At 43.8% G+C, this 11,966-nt stretch overlaps 1 protein-coding gene and 1 long non-coding RNA gene across 6 annotated transcripts in view; one reads left to right on the top strand and one right to left on the bottom strand.

The window, feature by feature from the left end:
- The window catches only part of actn1 (actinin, alpha 1), a 52,046-nt gene that overhangs the window by 16,915 nt on the left and 23,165 nt on the right, over positions 1-11,966 (top strand). The gene's annotated exons all lie outside the window — the stretch shown is intronic.
- Positions 3,278-9,594, bottom strand: LOC138412207 (uncharacterized). The gene is made up of 3 exons (XR_011244692.1): positions 4,161-9,594; positions 3,935-4,050; positions 3,278-3,838 (listed from the first exon to the last, which is right to left on the bottom strand). It is a non-coding gene; the product is annotated as an uncharacterized lncRNA (long non-coding RNA).

Below are 11,966 nucleotides of genomic sequence, written 5' to 3'. Positions count from 1 at the left end.
TCGTTATCTGCAGTCAGAGTTTTCCCAGATGAATTGTAGATGTTTAGATTATTGAGGACTTCTTCTCTGTGTTTTCTTAAAATCTGCATCTAAAGGGCTCCCAGTGTTTCACCTCAAGTCTGAGTCCGTGCTTTAACGTGAATATTCGTGAAAGGTTCGTGGTCATATTTTTCAGCAGGTTTCAGTCTAAAAGTGGAGAAATAGTTTTTAGAGGTAGAGAAATGCAGCGGGCTTTAAGTAACACTTCAGGGACAGTTTCCTCACCGATAAAATTTTTTGCAGATAAACTAGCACGGCCACTGACGTCTTCATGTGTCCCTCATCTTACGGATTGTTTCTTGAACAAATTCATATGCAAGTTAAAACTACCCTCAGAAAAAGTAGAAAACTTCTACATAACAGAAAGCATGTGTGGGGTTTTTTCGGTATTAACGGTAAAACGGCGCATCCCTCGTCAGCACTTAAGTACAATGGGCTTAATGGGACACATGCAATACAGTTGATGTGTGAACGAAGTGTTGAAAGTGTCCTTTGTCCCAGTGCACTGTGGCTCCTCCCAGCTCAGCATTTCCCCGAGTCAGGTGATGGTCAGCAGTGAAAAAACACTGCTGTGGCAACAAAGCAGCACCTGGACCGAGCCGCACGCTTCCCATCGCCTGCCGCTGCAGGCGAAACGAGCCAGAGCTGACTCATGACTTCTGTTGTGATTGGGGCGAAGTGGGCCACTGTACTTCCCATCACACTGTTTAGATTGGCGTCTGAGTGTTGTCACAGAGCGCCGACAGCTCAGGCATGACTCAGGACTTTTGACTGTGCTGAGTCGTCGCGATAACAAGTTTATTCCTGTCGAGTGCGGAGAAAATCCCTTTTTCTTTCGCTTGAAAAAAGAAATGACAAAGTTTCAAAATTATATGCAGTGAAACTTAAAGTTGACAACACGGAGACACTCAACAGTGGTGCAGAGGGACACTGCTGCTCTGAGCCGCTGAAGCAGGGAGCCATGTTCACGCTGAGCTTTTGACCCACTCGCTGCTCAGCACGGCCTCTTCGGTGCCGGCGCTGCATTTGAATATCTGCTCGTGGATTTGCATCAGATTTGTGTGCTGTGAGATATCAAACACGTGTCAGGCTCAGTTAGACATTTTTCATAACAAGGACAAATTTATAGTCCTCATAAATTATGGAAATGAATCTCTGCTGAAGCATGTTTGTCTCCTGCTGAAGCTCTGGTCTCGTTTCTTTTAGTTTGTAGTGTAAAGATAAAAGTGTGACGATTTTCTTTTTTGTTGATAAATAGAAATATTTGTTTCTACTGTAAAAATGATTCAACTGTTTAATGAATGCCTGCTGCTCACTACTCGAGGATTATCTTGGGTCCGATTCAGCTCAACGATTGTGTTACAGATTTGAGGCTGATCTGAACAGATTATCTCGCAGAATTATGTGTATTTATTCATTATTTAAAAGGAACAATGCACATGAATTAACTGGCATACTTGTTTAACATGCACATGTGTGAGATTTAGCCATACATGCTAGTTTATAACTGCAGTCCCTAGCATCTTGGATCCTGTAGTGTGAAGGGTTAACAGACATTATCTTAATGTCACCAACTAAATCGTGAATATCAAAGATGTTTGACATTTACGATTCTAAATCAGGAAGACTTGTGTTTAAGGGGAACAGCGATGGGGCGAGTGAGCAGAAAGCCGCAATAGCCAATGAGAGCGTGGTGACAGAGATGTCAGGTCTGAGTTTCTGTGAGTCTCTGGAATCACCACTCAGAAATGATTTAGTTTGCGGTCCTGCTTCTCGACTGGATCGTCCGGTGTGTGCGTTCCCACGATTAAAAGTCAGACACATGACATCTGTCGCCATGTCTGTGGACTCCCACGTTTTTAAAATCAGTTCAAAATTTGAAAATCCTCTCGTGCGCAGCAGGCAAGATTCATTGAGTTCAAATTTTTATTGATGAACTTGTAAGCAGCATGTTAAAGCTGAAGCTGCTCGAGGTGGAGCTATATTACAAACTTTACGTGCTGTAGGGTTGTCAGGTCCTTTATTATTATATCATGTGAAACCTTAATCTAAGTAAGTGCTAACTGTGTCAAATAAATGTTCAGCCGTAAAAAGTTAAAAAGTAGAAATAGAAAATCTTTAAAAGTGAAAGATGTTTGATTAAACAGCAATTTAATTTATTTAACTTTTACTTGAACTGGAAATCTTTAGGCTCCAACAAACCGTCCAGTGAAAGTCGCTAATTTCAGGAATGGCGCGATCACACTGTGTACCGTCATCGTCGCAGATGTTTTTCGTGGTTGTAAACTCATGTCACGTGTGTGTATTCGTGTGTGCATGAGTGCTTACGTGTTGAATCCCAGCGAGAGATCGGGGATTCGTGGATGAGCCTCTGCACGACCGAGCTTGTTTGTTTGTGGGTCTCCAGGCATTTGTGGTTGTCATAGCAACTGCCCAGTGTTAGCTGCTCTGCGGCATTTTTCACAGACGAGCCACAGTCTTTGTTAAATGAACTCGGCTGAGGAAAGAGCTATTACCACACTTTGACTCTCATTGTAACACACACACACACACACACACACACACACACACACACTACACATCAGGGCCTCTTTGGGCCACAACAGAGTAAATATCAGTGCACTGGTCACAATGGCTGCTATTCTTTGTCAATCTGCACTTTTTGGCCGGTTGACTGCTCCGTCAGCACGCGCTCACACTGAGGAGGATGTGTTCACGAATGTGTGCACAAGTGTGAAGACTCTGTGTGTGTGGATTTGTGCACGGATTGTATTCAGACAGGTTGTGTGTGTTTTTGTGTCTTTCTTCTTGCATTCAGGCTGCATGCGGGTTGCATTAGCTTATGTGCACTCGCCCTCATGCACACGTGCGTGCTGAGGCAGCAGCCACAGCAGTAGATAAGTGTAATGGGATGACTGTGCTGAGTCTGCAGTTCTCAGTAACACTGTGTTTGAGTGCCTGGTCGGATAAATGCTGCACCTGAGAGACTGCAGCTCTCCGTCATGGCTGCAGAGCTGGAGGAAAGAATGACTTATTGTGTGTGTGTGTGTGTGTGTGGGTGTGTGTGTGTGTTTGTGTGTGTCCAATTTGAGAGGAAAACTAGAGACATCACAATGCTGAGATTATATGTGTCAGTTCAACAAACTGGACCAGCTGCAGCGAGAAGGAACGATCCTGCCCTTCCAATTTAGTGTGAACGCTGATTAGCATAACCCCACAACCCATCAAAACTACACACTGAAAATAAAACATTTATAAAGCTGCTGTTACAAAGTACCTCAGAAAAGAAGGACGAATAAAAATAAGGAAACAAGACATCAGGGACAACGAGCAAAATATAACAAAATCATTTAGATTTCAATCAAAGACAACAAATTAAATCATCATTTCAACAAGCACATGAAACTATTCAAAGTGATGGTAAAAGAAAAGGATGAAAGTAATACTCAAAAATATTCATGTTTTAGCCTCGTGAAAGTGAAGCCAATTAAGTAACCCTCAAAACAAGTAAAATCACTTAAAGGGGGAGAGTGAAACACACACACACACACACACACACACACACACACACACACACACACACACACACGCTGGCAGCTTCAGCTGAGCTTCAGTGTTTTTGGAGTCAGTGAATGTGTGGGCAGTCAGGCTGTATCCTCCAGTGAGCTTTGGAGGAAGGAGACAGAGGGGGATGAATGATGACCTCTGACCTTCTCAGCACACTCCCCTCGCTCGTTGGCAGATCCCCAGACTTCTGTCCTCCCTCTGTTGTGAAGAGAGCGAGCGAGCATCGGGGAGGCTGCAAGAGAGAGAGAGAGAGAGCAAGGCGGATATTTCCCCTTCATCCTCAGGTTCAACAGGCAGAAAGATCGTATTGTTCCCGTCCATGACTCACTCTGAGCCCGGTGGACGGAGCTGTCGTGTCTTCCTGCTCGTGCTCGGAGTTTAAAGGTCTGCATGTTGGGGTGCCGCTACACATCTTTTTAACAGCGAGTGGCGGCATCGAAGCCCCTGAAAATACAACACAGTCGGTTGAGATAATATTGTACTCGACAAAAGCCAGAAACATGAGCAGTGTAAAGGTCAGATCATCTTAAACACTTGTAGGAGGTAAAACTCACTTTTTTCAAGACGTCATCACAGATCTCATAACAAATACAGCTTATTATCCATAATCCATATCCATGCCTCAGAACCACATTCTCTCCCTCCGGGTTTTCTCTCTCTCTCTCTGGGAACACGCAGCTCCAGCCTCAGCTTGTTCAGACTTTGCATCACATCTCTTTCCTCTCTTGCCTCCCACTCAGCTGCAGAGATGGACTTGTTGGAGTCTCTCTGTTTTCCAGATACACAGAGCTACACTTCAGCTGTGTGCTGAGGGTCCAGACGTTAGTTTGGCTCCGTCCCCGCTCGTCCTCCTCCATCCTCAGTCAGAGCGGAGGTTTGGCTCTTATTTCTTCTGCTTTGCCTCCAAACCGAAGGCAGCGGTAACCTGAGTCTTCTGTTCACTTTGCAAGACCTTGGATGTCAGTTCCAATTAACTTCTTGTACGAAAATTTCTTATTTGAGGGTGTAAAGAATATCTGTTGTTCATTGAACTGACTGACTGCACTGTCAGAGATGCACATCTGTACTTTTACAGTTGGTTTTTCAACTTTTTGACCAATTTTCCGGCGTCATCTCGAAGTTCTTCTGCACCTGTTTCTGGTTCTTCTCTCTCTCCTGATTGGGGCTCAGACGAATTGTCATATGCATCAGAGGAGCTCAGTGTCGTCTGTTGAATACCTGAACATATGAATCTTACTTTTATTGTTAGAATACATCAAGAAACACACAAGATCTGTGTGAACTGAAGAAGGATAGAAGACACTTTCAATGTTTATGAAGCACATTCATTCATTTCTTCCTCTCCCTCTCCTTCACGTGACAATAGTTGATAAAGTTGATTTTATCCCACCACAAGATTATGCTCTCCCGCTTTCCATTCCTTTAAAGGTCACCACTGTGGAGAACGCTTGTTATTGGTCAACCGCAAAAAATGTGTGTGTCTCACTGGATTGAATCTTGATGCTAAAGTTTTACGTACATTTGATCAGGTCCAGGAGAGAAACCACACATCAGGCTTTCCATTCAAATGAGTGGAATTTGAAGCAGGTGGGAGGTTGTCCTGTTCTCTAACACTCAGATGTCCAGAGTAGTCTGGAAAGTTTAAGTTACATCAGAGAAGCTGTTGATCCAAGAAGAGGAAGAGTCCTCATCACTCAATCTGTCTCTCTTGTATGAGTGAAACATGAAAGTCCCACGTTAGCGTCTCATGAGTGTGTTGCAGCGACTTTTCTTCTCTTCTCTCACAGTTTTTTCTTCCTGCTTCATTTCTGTAAGGACGCATGTTTTCTGTTTGTCACAGCCGAAGCCATGGTCATGTCGCATTTTCAGTCATATCCACTTTACCTGACGACAACTCATCGAACTAGGTTTTGCGTCATTGTTTTGTTTGAGGGACTCTTAGCGGCCGAAGTTGTATTTTATACGTTTTAAGAAAGTGATGGAAAACCTCCTGGATCTGCCCCTTTGTCTGGATCCTCTGCAAAATTGAAAAAGTTCTTTGTTGGCTCACATTGAATCCATCCACCAAGTTTTGTGGAAAATCAATTTCGTAGTTTTTGCGAAACCCCGCTAATTAACAACCAAACAACCCAACCAATGGACAAGGGTGGAAAAAAAACAAAACAACCTCCTCTGTGGAGGTAAATTTGACTTCATGTGAGAAAAGTTCTCTCCTTCTTTATCACTTCCCTTTGACATTTCCTCGAGGAAGCCGCGGCGCTCCCTTCCTCCACAGATGTCCCTCCAGGGTGCAGTTTAAACCAGAGTGTGCTCTCGTTGAACTCGTCTGGTTCAACGTGATGCCCTAATTGTTCACACATGAGGAAATCATCTGGGAGTCTGAGAGAGGAGGAAGGTGTTGTAGCTGTTAGCGGCTCTGTCTTCCTGGCGTAAGAAACACTTTCCACCAGCACTTTCTTTCCCCCAACGAGCCCGAGTCAAACGAAGGCAGCAGAAAATAGACTTCACCTCCCCGGGGATCCACAGAGGCCCATTTCCCCCCCCAACTCATCCAGACAGCATTCATTGTCATTACTGCTCGAGCTGTGGGTGGCGTTTCGCTTTTTATGTTGTGGTTTTGATAGTAAAAAGAGATGGTTTCTCCCCCCCCACAATCTCATATATCCATCTTACTGGACCCTTTTGGAGGAGACGCTGGAAAGATATTTTGTCTTTCTTGAAATTTATCTGCGTGTTTCTGGGGTTTCGCCGGGACATGAGAGGCCCTCTCCTACCCCGAGCTGGAGACTCGGGCTTGAGAAACTGGCTGCGGTGTTGAAAAGCCTTTTCCTGTGTCGGACGCTCTGCCAGCAATATCTGCCTCTCCTCCCGCCTTTACACTTGTCTGCCCGCCCGTGTGTGGGGACGCTCATGAGCTGGCTTGTTTTAGCGAAAGGATTGTACTAATATGGAACTGGCAGAGAGGCAGGAAATATTTTCCTAACTGAGGTTGATTAATGGAGTGAGAGCAAGGGAGGGAGGGGGGTGAGTTGGCGAGTGAGAGGTGGGGAAAGGAACAGGAGCGAGGAGAGATAGCAGGTTTCTTAAATAGAAAACTATATGTGACGGGTTTACAGCTGCTATTTATGAGTCATGACGCAGCTTTTATCTTTAAAATGTTCTGAGATTCTGCTGCACTTTAGTGTCAGGGAGGTAAAGTTATTTATTCATATTCACTCTAGATTCACGATTTATCAGTTGATCAATAATATCGGCTGATATCAGCCTTTCACAGAAATATCGATATCAGCATCTAAGTTTGTCCTCCATGTATTTGGGTGTGTTTATATCTTTTTATTTATGGTTATTTATCATAAAATGTTTGGTCACACTGTAAAATCCTCATTTACATTTTTGTGTCATAAGAGTTTATAAACACCCTCTTATTATTACCATTTTTTTCCAACTATATATCAGCCAATATATGGTAAAAATATATATTTCTTAAATTATTAAATAAAATGAATTTTGTATTTGTACCATTTTCTTAAACTTTACCATCTAAACAATACAGTTAATTGAAAAAAGTCCTAAAAGTGCTCACACCACAGACGGAATGGAGGGAAACTCGCCTCAGGTAGTTTCAGTCTCTGCTCAGCTTTGCCTTCTGTGGTTACTATGGGAAAAATGTTGCGTGTAATGACGACGACTGGCAACTTTCCCTGAAGCTGATGCGGAGCAGATTCCGTCTGCTCTTGACCCCTGTTGTTTTTACAGCCCGCCCCAGTTCTGGGAGGCTGCAGACGAGAGACAGACAGACAGAGAGAGAGAGAGGGAGAGAGGAGGGGGAGAGAGAGAAGAGGGGGAGATGGCTCAGAAAGATCTTCCAGGTCCTCCTGCAGACACTTTCCCTCCACTCCGTTACACGACGTGAAGCCGAGGCAGACCGTGTCTGAGCTGCAGTGACGAGGACGACTTTCACTGCCACGTTGATGATGAGCAGCCGTCGGCCTCCAGAACTGTGGTGCAGACATGTGAACAGCTCACAGAGATTCGCAGCACATACTGACACACACTCAACAGGGACACAATCACACATGGAGAGAACAGGGATCATACAAGTACCCTCTACAGTACTCGCAGTAAAGTACTGTAGATTTTTCTCTCCTGAAAAATCTGAACTATTCTGAACAGCTGTTTGTGATGTTCTTCACATGTCAGGGTTTGTTTTATAGTTCTGGCGTAACTGCTCAACTTTAGGTAAACTGCAAAGAGTAGATTTCATTCAGGTTTCACAGTGAATCAAAATGAATAATACAGATGAGTACATCGTTGAGTTTGTCCCACACAATAATAGCAGTTGCTTATGAGACATTTTCAGTCAGTTTGTTGATTATTTGATTTTAATGAAAAAGACAATTATTAATTACCTATCCCTCTGCCAAGGCTCAACAATCCCCACATGATCTGCACCAGATTGCTCACCCTCATTAATACCAGTCCCATAAATATCTTTTTTTTAATCAATATTCATGAATTATTCTCTGGGAAATCGATGAAAATGTTGCCAAACGTCCTGTCTCACAATGTTAAAGAAAGTGAAACCAAACTTTACTGGGTTCCTTCCTGATCCATACCGCATCCTTCCACCAAGTTTTGTGGTAATCCGTCCCGTGGTTTTTGTGTAATCCTGCTAACAAACGCAGTAAACATATAGTAAATTGATTATTTTAAGTGTTTGTATTGTTGGTTGGACAAAAAGTGACATTTAATGATGTCACATTGGGCTCCAGGATATAGTTACGGCCATTTTGATTATTATTTGCCTATCAAATCAGTTTTTAAGAACACAGTGAAACGTCCCATCACAATTCTCCCCGAGCTTTTATACAACCTGCTCTCCAGCGACAAAGAATACAACAAGTGTGCACCGGTTCTTGGGTTCAGGAGTTTGTCATTACTGGAAGTTTAGGAAAATCCCAAAATAGAAGAGAGGAAGGTGAAGCTGCCTGAGCTGTGAACGAAAATATCATATCCTGTCTGAGAATAGTGTCATTAGTCCGACAGAATATTCACTAGGAACATGTTGGTGATGGTGCTCCTCATCCTGCCACCTCCTTTGGCTATAAATAGCTCTGCACAGGGAAAACCCAACGGCTGCAGTTTCACTGGAGTGATAGCAACTCAAATCTCAAGGGTGGAGAAGTGGGGGGTGGGGACTTCTTCATTTGTCCACCAACATAATTAATGATGTTGTGCCGAGCTCCTCATTAACAGACACGGTGAAAATAACAGACACGGTGGTCGGTTTACCTGCAGGACCCGACACTTCTGCAGCTAATTGCTTGATGAGCTTCACACGCTGTTGCTACGCTTTCCATTCCCCTCCGACTTGATCTACAGCTTATTCAGATTAACCAGTCATTCACCGTCATATGGTATAAATTACATCATCATGAAATGGTGTAACAAAATAAATTAGAGGTTATTATTCTTAAAACATAAATATTTGTTCTGGAAATATGTTTTTACACGTACTTAAAGATAACAGTTATTGTGTGTGAAGTGTGTTTTTATTTTACTGGTGCGCTTCAGTATGAAACTCGATCTGGTTATTAGCTGAGTATGAGGACTGAGAACCGCCTGGCTCTGTCCAAACCTCCGAAATAAAGAAATGGGATCGCCCCTCTAGACCCACTATTGTACAAAAGTAAGATCGAACTGCTGTTTTGTTCGAACTTCCTGTTTAGCTGCTTTATCGCAGTTACTACAAGAGAACAGACGAAGATTTTGGACTTAACGCTGATGTTGCTGATGTGTAGCTGCATTACCCCAAACTCTGAGAGCATTTTGTGGGAATATAATGAGCACAGGTTTTCATTTTAATGCCGTCCGACTGTCAGCTCAGGCACTAATCTGCCTCCATGACCGGTGGACCTGTAACTCGGTGTCGTGCCCTGCCAACAGCCCTGGAACACCTGAGTAGCCTGGGAGTGTTGACCATAACATAGCCGGTGGGGGGGTGGGGGGGGGTGGGGGGGTGGGGGGGGGTGGGGGTGGAGCTGCAGCCGCTAAACTCCACAGTGACCCGGAGAGTCGGAGGAGCTGCGGGAGGGCCGGCTAATTCTTGTCAGGAGGAGGCCTGTCGTCCGGCTCCGTGCAGCCAAACCCACTCCTCCTTCCAGCACATTTAACGAGCTGACATTCTTTCTGTGAACCTTTAGACGTTTTCACGACTGAGCTCTTTGCAGGTCGACTCAAAGCCTCTGACATGTTCAACTCTTCTGGCCCCGTAAGCGGGAGTAAAACTGCACCCAGGTCATTGACATAAATCACATGTGCCCGTCCGCCTCTGTACCCTCTCTGCTTCTGTTCTTCCCCTTTGCTCAGTTGAAATGATGATATCAGAAGTTCCGTTTCTTTTTGGATCTTCTTTGGTGTGAAGCCATAACAGTTTGCTGGTGACTCGTTAACAAGTTAAAGGTCAATTGCAGGTTAAGCTCTTTATGCTTTTTTGCAAACATGCAAAACTTCTCGGGAGGCATTTGTGCTGAATGAAGTGGTGGGAAAGTGTATCAAAAAGAGAAGCGATGGGAAAGTGAACCTGCAAACAGCCAAACCTTAACACTTTGATTAAATGATACAGTATCCACATGAGCTCCTGACACCTCAGCCGAGCCCCGATGGTTTCAAATCTTTGGAAAACCTTTTAACGAGAGTATTGATTTGGATTAATTGAAATATTTTAGTGCCTTTTGGAGCTTTGGCTTAAATCATGACTAACTTTAGAGGATCACGGTATTTTACAGGCTGAGGGCGTGTGCCTGCCAGTTGCACATATAAATCATCAGCGCTGGGTTTTTTCTGTCAGTTCTACCCTTGGAGATAAAACACCATATAATCTGCTTTCTTCCCTCCACTTGTGCAGCATCCGCAGTTTCCCTCATGGTTTTCATTGGTTGAAACTTGCCAACAAACTCGCACACATCTGAAACCCTCTGTCCTCCGCACTTTAGTTTATTGATAGCCGTGTAGACCTCATGCCACTCATGTTTAAGAGTGACCTCATCACAGAAGTTCCACGAGTGCTCAGAAAACCAGCTCGCCAGTGACTTTTAAGTGGCTTTTGTTCCCCGGCAGTCGAGGGCAGGCCAGTGAAAGACAGTGCTGGCTTTCATAAACGCCTGGCTCTGCTCCTACAGGTCCTCCTCCTCGGAAACATGGTGCCTGATGTTTGGGCCTTGGGTGTAATTAACTCGGGAACTCATAAAGAGGCGTTCACAGCAGGGAGCACGGCGGGCCCACTCCTCATGCCAGCTCCTGTTGGGCGGCTGAGATTTTGTTTCAGATGTTTTCCGTTCCAGCAATGCCAGACAATCCAAGGCCCGCTACACCTACTGTATACAGAACGCTCCAGTGTGCTGCGGCTCCGCAGGGAGCGTGAAGGACTTGAGCTTGTTAGAGTCCCAGACAAAGGTGGAAGGTGAGAGCATGTGAATAAACAGAAAACACCTTCAACAGACCACAAAGTTTTGTTGAAATTTAATTATGGGATTTTTTTATTGGTCCCACTTAGAAAATGAATGCTCCTTTCTACCCAAAGGTCAGAGGTCAGGTTTGGCTAAGATGACGCTGGACACGTTGGTGTAGTGATTCAGGGTTTGGCTTGGCTGTGTTGGTCCAAACTGAAATATCTTAATATTTATGGAGTTGCTTATCGTGATATTTTGTACGGACATTCATGGTTTCCGGCGGAGGAATCTAAAACTTGAATGGTCTTGACACTTGATGAATGGACTGACATAGAATTTGTGTCTCAGGATGAATGATAATAACGTTGGTCACTCCTTAAAGGTCCAGTGTGTAAGATTCAGGTGAAAGGGAACGATTGGCAGAAAATGAATGTAGAATAATCCTCATGATGTTTTCGTGAGTTCATTTCATCTGAATTGTATGAATTGTAGTTTTCTTTACCCCAGAAAATGTCTTTTATATTTAAATACTTTATATTTAAATACTTTATATTCAAATACTTTATATTTACATGGAGGGGACCCTCTCTAAGGAGGCCACCATGTTTTTTACATTTGTCCAGACTGGACAAACTTAACACCTTTTGAGTTTTTATGACGATTAAAGTCTAACACAGGTTATTGTTCATGTTTGGAAGGGGAGGGTGAGGTGAGGGGTGTTCAGCTGCAACATGCTTTATTTGGTTTCCAACAAGACCTCCATCTTCCAGTTAGAAAAATATTTTAATATGGTTATGTTAGCCTGGCTGGGTTTAATGCACTGGACTTCTGCCATTGCTAACAAATAGTAAATATATAAGAGAAAGTTTGATACCCTGCAGTACAGACGCACGCAGTGTTTTTCCTGCA

This window comes from Paralichthys olivaceus, chromosome 12, assembly GCF_024713975.1.
Source record: "Paralichthys olivaceus isolate ysfri-2021 chromosome 12, ASM2471397v2, whole genome shotgun sequence".
NCBI lineage: Eukaryota > Metazoa > Chordata > Actinopteri > Pleuronectiformes > Paralichthyidae > Paralichthys > Paralichthys olivaceus.
The sequence above is the reverse complement of the archived record's forward strand: the minus strand, read 5'-3'. Positions and strand labels throughout refer to the sequence as shown.